Source organism: Nycticebus coucang, unplaced genomic scaffold (assembly GCF_027406575.1).
Source record: "Nycticebus coucang isolate mNycCou1 unplaced genomic scaffold, mNycCou1.pri scaffold_43, whole genome shotgun sequence".
Lineage (NCBI taxonomy): Eukaryota > Metazoa > Chordata > Mammalia > Primates > Lorisidae > Nycticebus > Nycticebus coucang.
Window position 1 is genome coordinate 3042119 of NW_026515577.1, and position 12122 is coordinate 3054240.

The following is a 12122-nucleotide window of genomic DNA, read 5'->3' on the forward strand; positions in this document are numbered from 1 at the left end:
CCATTGCTAAGAATCTGAGGCTAACCAGGAACCATAGTTTAAAATTTAATTTCCTAAAGTAAGTCCTCTGATGCTCATATTGTTGTATGGGTTGAGGAAGCATCTACTCCTCATTCTAAATAGTGTTCCTGCAAGCCACAGAAATTCTCAATGTTAGTGATAGAGAGACAACATCTATTCTTTCAGAAAATCATCAAGCATTGTCATGTAGCAAGTACTTTGTTACCCGTGGACAGGGATGATGATGACGAGCAGAGTCCCTGCCCTGCCTGATGAAAGATTTGGGTTGTAATTCAGGTGCAACTGATCTAGATTGTGTGCTGGGTTGTGCACACAATCTAGATCAGTTGCACCAGCACTTCCCATTTGACCATCTTGTGTAGAGAGCAGGAAGAAGACTGGGCTCCCAAACCTAGGCCAGGCAAAAATGTCCATAAGGAGAAGCTGGCTAGCTGCTAATAGGAATGGTAGTCTCCAAAAGATCTTTGGGAATGAGGGTATGGCCATTGATTTCAGAGGATGGGTGGTGAAGTCAGCAGGATCAGTAATTTGCCTGAAAGAAAAAAAAATTAATACACTTAAAATCTCTTGTTTGTGCATGTTACTTGGTGGAAAACAAAAATTCATTTTTTTCCTTTTCAGATTCTTTCTGTCCATGTAGTCCATCACTTGGAACATTAAATAAGAATAACTATTATGGCCAATAATTCTTATAACTTCCTAAGTTATTGATTCCCAGGCAGGTATGTAATTAATGTTATTTAATTTTTACCCTTCCTTTCAAAAGAATGTCAAGTTCTTCTCCTCTTATAGGTAGGAGATTCACCTTATGCAAGTGAGTTAACATGGCACTAAGTCATAGAGAGCCAGCTCTTCCTGGCTCCGAAGCCCATGCCTTTTCTACTAAACTGAGTGAGGCACCTCTTTAGCTGGACTGAGTAGACAAGTAAGGGCTTCAAAGTAGGGATTTCTTATAATTGTTAAAGTTCTTTTAGGAAAAAAAGAAAGTAACGTGAAGTGGGTAGAGATGATAAAGAAGGGTAACCTTAGCTTCTTCTAGCCAATGATTAAGACTCTCATTATTTTTAAAATTTCATTAATCTTCAGAACTTTAGAATGGCAAGCAAATGTTTGTTAACATTTTAAATCTAAGAAGACAGTTGATGTGATTGGCATTTTTACTTTATTCTAACAGTAATCATCGACTATGACCAGAACAGCAGTTAAGAATTTCCATTCTAGGGTTGGTGCCGGTATTACAGTGGTTAGTTACAGTGCCACCCACGTACACCGAGTGTGCCAGGTTTGAACCCACCCCAGGAAACGTAAACAACAACAACTGCAACAACAACAACAAAAGGCCAGGAATTGTGGTGGGTGCCTGTAATCCCAGCTACTTGGGAGGCTAAGGCAAGAGAATCATTTAAGCCCATGAGTTGGAGGTTGCTGTGATGGCATAGTACTCTACCAAGGGCAAAACAATATGACTCTATATCAAAAGAAAAAAAAAACACAAATAAATAACATTACCATTCTATTCATTAGCCTTTGAAACTCAGTTTCTGTAAATAAACCAAAGGTTAGGAGGCCAAGGAGTGAGAGAAGGCTTCTTCATAGAGAATACCCTTTTTTCTATGGATATGATGCAGGTCTATATTGTATATTTCTTTCCAAAGGGACATCAGCATTGAAGGATTAGAAGTGCTGCAGTCTTAACTAATTTTTCTCCCTTTGTTCCTCACAGATACCTCCTATGCCTCCAGATCCGGGTACACATTGTTTCTGGGTGCCTGCCCTGTCCCCCTGTGACTCGTGCCCTCCTGGAATCCTACACAATCCAGGCGGAACGTGGAAACTATGTGAATGATGAGGATGTCAACAAAATAAAGTCACATACTGATTATTATTTTGGGACCGTTGACACCGAGGAGATGGACGACTTGGTGGTAAATTTCTACAAAGCACATATGTATGTTGTTGTGCTTCCTGGAGGGAGACTGGTCATGGTAGATTTAAATAGGGTCTCTTGTAACACTTGGTAGACATTTGAGCACAGTTTTGGGGATTATCCAGTTTTCTTTTTGGATAACCTAGCTCTGATCAAGCCAACCTGCACCCCCTGACATCTCCTGTCATTGGTTGGGTGACTGTAATATGAGGCCCTATGCTCATGTTCAAATGCTTCATTTACTGCATGAATGCACTTTTCCCTAGGACACCTCCTCTTCCTTTAACCTATACACACTGGAAACAAGCATATACACATACATGTTTGGCATTTCTATTTCTTCTGCCTTTTAATGGTTTTTAGCATTGTGGTAAAAAGCCAGGGAGATAACAAAGCATTGAGATTTGTAAATAAAAAAGAAAGGAGAAGGTATTGAGATTTGAATTAAAATTGTAGGTGGTGATGTATGCAGGGAAATAGCAACAGAAATGTGGAGGTGGGGCTGGGTGTGGCGGCTCACACTGTAATCCCAGCACACTGGGAGGCCAAGCTGGGAGGACTGTTTGAGCTGAGGCATTCCAAACCATCCTGAGCAAGAGCAAGACACTGTCTCTACTAGAAACAGAAAAACTATCCATACATCATGGCTCACACTGTAGGTCCATGTACTTAGAAGACTGAGGCAGCATTTTCACTTAGCCCAGGAGTTGCAGGTTGCAGTGTGCTGTGATAAAGCCATGGCACTCTAGCTAGGGCAACAGAGTGAGACTCTGTCTCAAAAAAATAAAAATAAAAAAAAAACACTGAAGAAACCTAGGAATACACAGATGTTACTTTGTGCACACAAGATGACTCCTTTGGCTTAGCTAAAAGATGACTTAAATTACATTAGTAATTCAATACCATATTATACTTTGGGAATGTTTCTATCTGTGTGAAAAGAGAATGGGTTTTTACACAAGTTTTTTAAAAGCCTTGCTACACAGTTATAATTTGTTCTGTCATTGAAAATTGTAGATTTATAGGGCGATACATGTGGCTCAAAGGAGTTTGTGCCGGCCCCATATGCTGGAAGTGGTCTGTTCAAGCCCAGCCCCGGCCAAAACCTGCAACGAAAAAGAAAACTGTAGATTTATAAAATACTTTGTAAACGTTCTGCAAGAAACTTTCACATATTAGAAAACAGGCCACATTTTTTGACTTTTTTTTTAAAAATAAATACAACATTTCACTCTGAAAATGTTACTGTGGTTTAGGTTGTAATCAACAGGTCTTTATTGTGTAGTTCTAATATGAATTATCAGGTACTGAAATGCCTTGGAGAATATAAAGATTAATGGAATATGGACTTGTTCTCTAGGGGCTTAAAATTTGTTGAGTTATGGTTAAGAATAGAAATATTTGTAGTGTGGACAGAATGTGATTATCTATCATAGGTATAAAATGAAATGCAAGTCATTTCAGTGTTCATTATGGTCAGTCTTAGCAACATAAAAGTAGGGAGTAAGAATTTTTCTATATCATGGAAATGAAGTCACTTAAAAAAAATTCTCTGTTAACTTATACCCATTAATTCTGTGGCTTTCTTCACCAGTAGAAATAATAAAAATCAACTCTCTTAACATACAAATCATAAGGGTGGAGGTATGTGACTCATTGCTGTTAGCACGTGAAGATGAGAGGATCTTTTTTATTTACTTTTTTTTTTCAGAGATAGTGTCTTACTCTGTCACCCTTAGTAGAGTGCCATGGTGTCAGAGCTTACAGCAACCTAAAGCTTTTGGGCTTAGGCTATTCTTTTACCTCAGCCTCCTGAGTAGCAGAGACTACAGGCACCCACCACAACGCCTGGCTCTTTTTTGTTGCCGTTTGTCTGGGGCCGGGTTTAAACCCACCACCCTCGGTCTATGGGGCCGGTGCCCTACTCACTAAGTCACAGGTGCTGCCCTAGATGAGATGATCTTAAGAGAAAAATGCTAGAGTTGAGGCTGTTTTCCCATTTCCTAGTCTTCTGCCTACTTTCCTGGGTTACATCCTCTACTCCAAGCTATCTAATCTTAGCCACCCCTGGCTCTGTTTTAAACACTTCTTTTTTGCATATATTCATAGCAACCATAATGTAATATTATTTCTTTTTATTCTCAGTGGCATAGCTTCAGAAGAAGCTGATTATCAGTTCATAGAGCACGCCAGTGGTCTGCCCATGTACAGCGTTCATCTGCATGAGGCCAAGGTACTGTCATTGTCATGGAAAGTAACTTCACTCCAGTGTGTTCACTAAACTTTTCCCAGGGCTCTAGGTTTAGAATAGACTAGTTTCATAAAAAAGAAAGAGAGAGAGAAAGGAAGGGAGGGAGGGAGGAAGGAAGAAAATAAGGAAAGAATGGCCTAGTTCACTATTGGAAAAAGACTGTTGGCCTTCACTTGAGGGTTTCTAATATTTCTTCGGTTAATCATGGGGTTTATGGTAGTGGGAGGAACCATTTATTCTCCCCCTACTTCTTTTCAGTAGTCCTTTTAATGAATACCTTTTCATGGGTAGTTATTCTAAGCACAACTTGTCAGCCTTTTTTACCTCTTATCCTGGTTTATACTGAGTCCCAGCTTCTAGGGGAAGTGCTGTGTCTGCCCCCACTCCCTCTCCCACATTTGTATTAGGAGAGGGGAGCAGATCTTAGTAAACCTAACAGGGCTGAGGTGGCACAGTTCTGACTGCTTCCAAAAGCTTCTGGGCTGTGAAGGAGCTCTAGCCTCGGGCTCATTCCTATAAGTCTGTTTTGTATTTTGTGAAAGATCAAGTACACTGGCCCAGGTTCACATGATGAAGCACCCTCAGTCTCATGTGAGAGGTAGTAAGATCATGGAATAAGGAATAATGGAGCACTAGTCATGATCCCGAAGATACGATTTTGAATGCCATAGTCCTGAAAAATAAAGTCCTAAAGAAAAACTTTCTGAAAAAATAATTACAAAAACATTGAAAACATATTTATTTGTATATTTAAAAGGGGTTTTAATTGAGAAAAATAAAAACGTGACAATACTTCATAGGCCACTTCATACAATAAAATAGGCAATAATATACCTATTTTAGTGAGCATAGATACTGAGACATTCTAGTAATATTCACTTCAATATAATAACAGTTATGAACAGGTGAACCCTATTCATCAATAAATGAAAATGAAATCTGTAAATGCATAATTCTATGGTTATTACTAGTGACAAATGTCACCTATTTCATGATTCTAGCTTAAGTAATTACGTAGTGGGGAGAGTCAAGGAAGAGAATGGGAGCCAAGGTGAAAGATGGATTTGGTTTTGAGAAGTGTGTCCACAGTCAGTGGAATGTACTGAGGGAACCCACAGTTGTGAGCTTTGAAATATCTCTGTCAAAAACTACCTGCAGTTTAGCAGCCCAGGTTGCATGATTTAGGAAATCTCTAGGAAAGCTTCCACTAAAACATAGGTTTCCTTTCTATGCCTCATATTAATAATTCTTAAATTATTAAGGTTTTCAATGTCTATCAAAATAAAAATAGTGCCAAACAGAACAAAATAAAAGGCACATACATGTCTTCATATGAAAATAAGCACTGTTAATACTGTGATACATTTTTTTCTGAGATTGTGAGCAGTTAAATTCTGATGCCTTTCTGAAATAGGTTAGTACTCTGAGTATCATTCTTATTAGTTTTTTTTTGTATTTTAACTTACTTTATAAACATTTTTTCATCTCACTAAATGATTTCTGGCAGCATCATTTGTAACTACTAGACGTGGTGGATCTTTAATTTTCAAAGTATTTTCACAGTGAAAATGCTCTCATACAATTTGAATTTTTTTAATATTGCAACAAATGCAGCGTGTAGAGAATGACTTACTTAAACCATATATTATAAAGTGGTCTCATCTGGCTGTTACCTATGGATAAATTCTTGTAGAAAGTGAAACAAATCATCCAAACATTGAACTGTTTTTCAGCTCATTTCCTATATGATAAGGACAGTCTGCTTTAGTCAAAACGCAGAAATAAGGAAGGGAGGAGACAAAAGATTTGGGTCTGAAAAAGACCTTCCAAGCACATCTCTCCTTCTCTAAACCCTACAACGCTTGCTACATACAAATCTTGCATCTCATGATCATTGAGAAACCAGTTCTCATATTACAATGTCGCAAACCTTTAAGATTTCTGTTTTTAAATGTTATATCTTAGAAAGAAAGCTAAAAAGTTACAGGCCCTGTTATAATATCAGGTAAAAGATTAAGATCTTTTATCCATCTTCAATCAATTTTTCTTTACTTTTTCTTTGTTTCTTTCTTTCTTTTTTTCTTTTTTTTTTTTTTTGTAGAGACAGAGTCTCACTTTATTGCACTTAGTAGAGTGCCATGGTGTCCCACAACTCACAGCATCCTCCAACTACTGAGCTTCGGAAATTCTCTTGCCTCAGCCTCCCAAGTAGTTGGACTACAGATGCTTGTCACAACACTTGGCTATTTTTTTCTTGGAATTTGGCTGGGGGCGGGTATGAACCCACCACCCTCGGTATTTTGGTCTGGCGCCCTACCCACTGAACCACAGGTGCTGCCCCTAATCAATTTTTCTGACAGGAGAAAGGTCCGGGTCCAGTTTCAGTCTTTTACATGTGAATATCCAGTTCTCCCACCACCATTTGTTGAATAGGGAATCTTTTCCTCAGTGTATGTTCTTCTTTGGTTTATCAAAGATTAGGTGGTTTTAACATGTTAGTTTCATTTCCTGATTTTCTATTCAATTTTAAATATCTATGTCTCTAATTTTGTCCCACTATCATGCTGCTTTGACCACTATGGCCTTGTAGTGCAGCCCAAAGTCTGGTATGCTGTTGACCCCAGCTTTGTTTTTATTATTAAGAACTGAATTAGCTATATGGGTTTTTTTTTCTGGTTTCGTACAAAACAAAGAGTTTTTTTTTTTTTCCAAGTCTATAAAGAACATTGTTTGTATTTTAATAGGGATGTTGTAGAATCGGCAGATTGCTTTCGGAAGTATGGACATTTTAACCGTGTTGATTGTTCTCAGCCATGAGCATGGTATTTTCTTTCATTTGTTAATATCTTCTGCTATTTCCTTTCTTAGGTTTCTATAATTTTCTTTTTAGGCTCCTTCACCTCCTTTGTTAGATCTATTCCTAGGTATTTCGTTTTCTTTGAAGATATGGTGAAGGCAGTTGTGTCCTTAAGTAGACTCTGATCTTGGCTGTTATTGGCATATACAAAGGCTACTGACTTGTGGACATTGATTTTATATCCTGAGACATTACTGTATTTTTTGATGACTTACAGGAATATTGTGGTTCCAGTCTTTGGGGTTCTCTAAGTATGAGATCAGATCATCAGCAAAGAAGGAGTGTTTGATCTCCTCTGCTGCCATTTGGATGCCCTTTATTTCCTTGTCTTGCCTAATTACATTGGCTTAGCACTTCTAGCACTATGTTGAATAGTAGTGGCAAGAGAGGACACCCTTGCCTCTCTGCGTCCAGTTCTAAGTGGAAAAGCTTTCAGTTTCACTCCATTCAGTAATATATTAGCTGTGAAGTTGTCATAGATAGCTTCAATCAGTTTAAGAAATGTGCCACATATGCCTATACTCTTCAGTGTTCTAATTACAAAAGGATGCTAGATTTTATTGAATGTTATTTCTGCATCTATTAAGAGGCCCAAATGGTCTTCCGTTTGGCTTCTGTTGATAATGGTGAATAATGTTTATGGATCTGCATATGTTAAACAAGCCTAACATCACTGGGATGAAACTGACTTAATAATAGTGTGAGTTTTTTGATGATAAGCTGTAATCTGGCTAGGATTTTGTTGAGAATTTTTGCATCTTTATTTATTAGTGATATTGGTCTGAAATTCTCATTTTTAGTTGGATATTTTCCATTTTTTGTTATCAGGGTGATGTTTCTTCATAGAACATGTTAGGAAAGATTGCATCCTCGTGAATTTTTTGAAATAATTTCTGCAGTGTGGGAATAAGCCATCAGGCTGTATCACTTGCTGAGAGCTTTTGCACACACTCTTCTGCATGATGCACAGGGATGCAGCCTTAGGAAGTCACTTCTGCCTGGTGATCCTGGTCACTGATGGTCACTCCAAATACACAAGTGTATCTATGTACTTGACCAAGGCCTAGGCTATCCTTTTTTTATTTCCTATCTGACAACCAACTTGTCGCAGCAATAACCAGAACCAAGCAGAAATCTTACCCAAAAAAACAAACGTTCCAAAGTCCTTCCCCTTAACCCTGTCAAAGAAGTTCAGAAAGCTGGAAAGGGTAAGAAGAAATGAGGATCAATCCAAAAGAAAAAGTTTTTGTTTGGCTGGGTAATGTCTATCACATCTCCTCTCCCCCCACACACAGACAAGTTTCAGCATTTGAGCTCTTACTATGTGTCATGGGTAAACATCTCATTGAATCTTCAAAGCAACAAGATAATGTCACGTCCAGCAATAGGTAAAAGCCACAGATTACCCCAAACACCTTCAAATGATTTTGAAGAGCAAGGAGAACACCTGGTTCTCAGCTTGGGGGACAGACAGCTCCAATTCCAGCACTTAACAACTGCATGCCTTTGAGCAAGCTCCTCCTAATCGCCAAGACTTCTGTTTTCTCATCTGTCAAAGGGGCTAATGCGTGCATCTTTCTCAGAAAAAGAGGCCAGGTCCAACTGGATAACACTGTTATCTGTGGTTATGGCCATAAGGTTGGCTGCTAATTCAGCATTCAAGGACAAACACCTCCCTGTGGTGGATGAGGGTGGCAAAACAACCTCTTTGATGCCCTGTCCTGTACATCCAAAAGGCTCCTGGTATAGCGAAAGCTCAAATTCATCAAAGTGTAGATTTCACTGGCTTATCACAACCTTTATGTGGGAATGTGACAATGTGTAATTTATTTCAATTAAATTTTGTTTCACATACTATTTTGCAAGTCAGGAAGATAGGTCAGATCCAAGAAGGGGACAAAACAAAGAATGGAAAGAAGTTCCAGGGTCTCGGCATTGCATTATTAGCAGCCCAGTGTTTGCTTGGCCTAGGTGGAAGCCTATCTTTGGAATACACAACTCTGTCTGTGGAGTCCTCCTTGCCCACAGAATCCCAGACTCACTATTTCCTGGCTGAAGGGCCTATTTGTCTGCTTTAAGTAAAATTAGTCGATTCCTCAAAGTCAGTGGAGCATGTTAGAGGGGAAGGATCAGGTAGACTACTCAAAATAAGTTTCATTAATCAAAACACACGATGTTGTAATGTAACTAACATTCTATAATTAAGGGAGAAAAGATGGAACGAAAAGCCCTCTGTATCCGCAACTCTCAGTACATCTTATAATCACTCGATACATCCTCCTACTTTGGAGAAACACTCTTTTGCCTCCAGTCCTCAGTACATGGGGGGATCATGGGCAAACCCCAAACTTGGAGGTGTTCTAGAGTTCCAATTATTATTTCATCCTCAGCCTGGCCATGTAAGGAGAAGGTGAGATCTGTGGCTTGGGGATTTGAAGATGTGGCTTTTCTATATTGGGTGGTCCAGAGGCTCCTTCCTCCTTGTTTTCTCATCAGGACACAAAAGGCCACACAGGCTTCCTTCTCTTCCCTCCAGTGTGTTTTTCTGGGACTGCCCTTCCTTTTTCCCATCCCTTTTCACGGTCAATTATGCACAAATCACTTACAGAAAACACAGTGGAGTGACTTTATCTTCAGGGAAGCCTCTAGGACACAGTTAACGACTGTCGGAGTCCACATTGGCTAGGCTGACACCATTGTGCAATCCCGGGGTGCTATTCTTTCTCACAGAGTGGAGATGCCATCAGGGCAGGGGCGGTACCCAGAGACTATTGGATGGAATGAAGCTTTGAGGACTTAGCCAATTCTGCTCCTGAGTAAGTAGACCAAATGAGACAAGTTTACAGGAGGCTCCAGCCTCCTAACCAGACAACAGGCTGGATTTCAGGACTCCTAGTGATGACAATAGGAGAGAAAAGATCAAAGAAACAATTTAATACCACCAGCATCTACCAGGCAGAGTGCTTCCCTAAAACCTGCAGGGAAGAGGCCTTAGAATGCCCATCCAGCTTCCATGCTAGCATCCTAGGAAAATCCAGCTAGAAATAACAATAAATCTGAAGTCATCATGTTACCACATTTCAGATTATTCTACAAGTGTATAGTGATCAAAATAGCAAGGTGCTGGCACAAAAACATAGATGCAGATCTATGGAATAGATTAGAGAATCTAGAGATGAACCCAGCCACATGTAGCCATATGATGTTTGATAAGCCTAACAAAAGCATGCACTGGGAAAAAGAATCCTATTTAAAATGGTGCTGGGAGGACTTATCAGCTACATGTGGAAGACTGACACTGGACCTGCACCTCTCATCACTGAAAGAAATTGATTCTCACTGTATACAAGATTTACATTTAAGACATAAAACAATATAAATTCTAGAAGAGACTATGAGGAAAACACACTTCAAGTTAGTGGCCCTGGAAAAAAAATATGAGGAATATTCCCATGGCAAATGTAGCGACACCAAAAATAAATGGGATTTGATCAAACTAAAAAGTTTCTGCAGAGCTAAGGGTAACACAGACAAAGCAGAGAACCTTAGGAATGGAAGACAAATTTTCATGTTATGAATCTGACAAAAGCTCGATAACTAGAATCTACAGAGAACTCAAATTAACCACCACAAAAAAAGCAAACAAACCCACTTGTATGTGGGCAAGAGACTTGAACAGAAAATTCTCTGAACTTGACAGATGAATGGCCAACAAACACATGAAGAAATGATCATCATCTTTAATCATCAGGGAAATGCAAATCAAAACCACTCAGTTAGGTGAGATATCAACTAACTCCAGTAAGATTAGCCTACATCACAAACTCTCAAACGTGTGATGCTGCTGTGGATGTGGAGAAAAGGGAATACTTTTACAGTGCTGGTGGGATGGCAAACTAATATAACCTCTATGGAGGTTCACGTTGATCTCACAATCCCATACTAAGCATCTGCAAAATCATTTCAAAACAAAGACAGTCAAGCCAATTAATTCTGCTGATTATTAGGAGTGGACACACACCTGCCCTTGACCTTCCTGATGAGATTGCCTGCTGCATCCACTTTACCAGCCCAGCCCTCCCAGCAGCCCCTTGGCAAGGGCTCAGTCTCCCCCATTCAGGGCGGGACTGTTCTTGCAGGAGCCACACTCAGCCCTGGCACCAGAAGCTGGGGCTTCCAGCTCAAGGCTTTCCTGGGCATGCTCCCCAGTTCCCCTGATCCCTGCAGGAGCCAAGAAGGACACATCCTCCTCCTCTCTTTTCCTTCCTTCACCACCCTGGGCCTCACTCAGTAGTCTAGCTGTGGCTCTGAAATCACTCTATGTTCAGAGATTATTCTGGAGCAGTGGTTAAGGGGAAGAAGCTATTGATAATCGACCTCATGGATTAATTTTCAGAAACAAGAAAACAAATGCCAATGCCTGGATAAAGAAAGTCCTGAGCTTGTATTGAATGGCCAGTTGGCAATGTGATTTAAGGCCTGGGAAATCACTCCAACACTTTCTTCTGCCTAGAAGAATAAATCACCTGTTGTTTCCACTGGTTCTGTGCTGAGGAAGGCTACAGCCACCCTACAACTATTTTCTGGAACTTGTAAATATTTGGCATGCATTTCTTATTATTTTTTATTTATTTTATTTTATTTTACTTGTTTTATTTTATTTTATTTTATTTTTTGAGACAGAGCCTCAAGCTATAGCCCTGGGTAGAGTACCATGGCATCATAGCTCACAGCAACCTCCGACTCCTGGGCTCAAGCAATTCTCCTGCCTCTGCCTCCCAGGTAGCTGGGACTACAGGCGCCTGCCACAATGATCGGCTATTTTTTGGTTGCAATGGTCATTGTTATTTGGCGGGCCTGGGCTGGATTTGAACCTGCCAGCTCAGGTATATGTGGCTGGCGCCTTAGCCACTTGAGCCACAGGTGCCAAGCCATCTCTTTATTTTTGAATGAAGATTTAACTGACAGATGGCCAGAGAACAAAAACCAAAACTAACCCCAAAACTGTAAGTGTTTAAGGGTGTGGAGAAGCCCAGGGGTCTACAAAGGAACTCCGAGGAATCCTG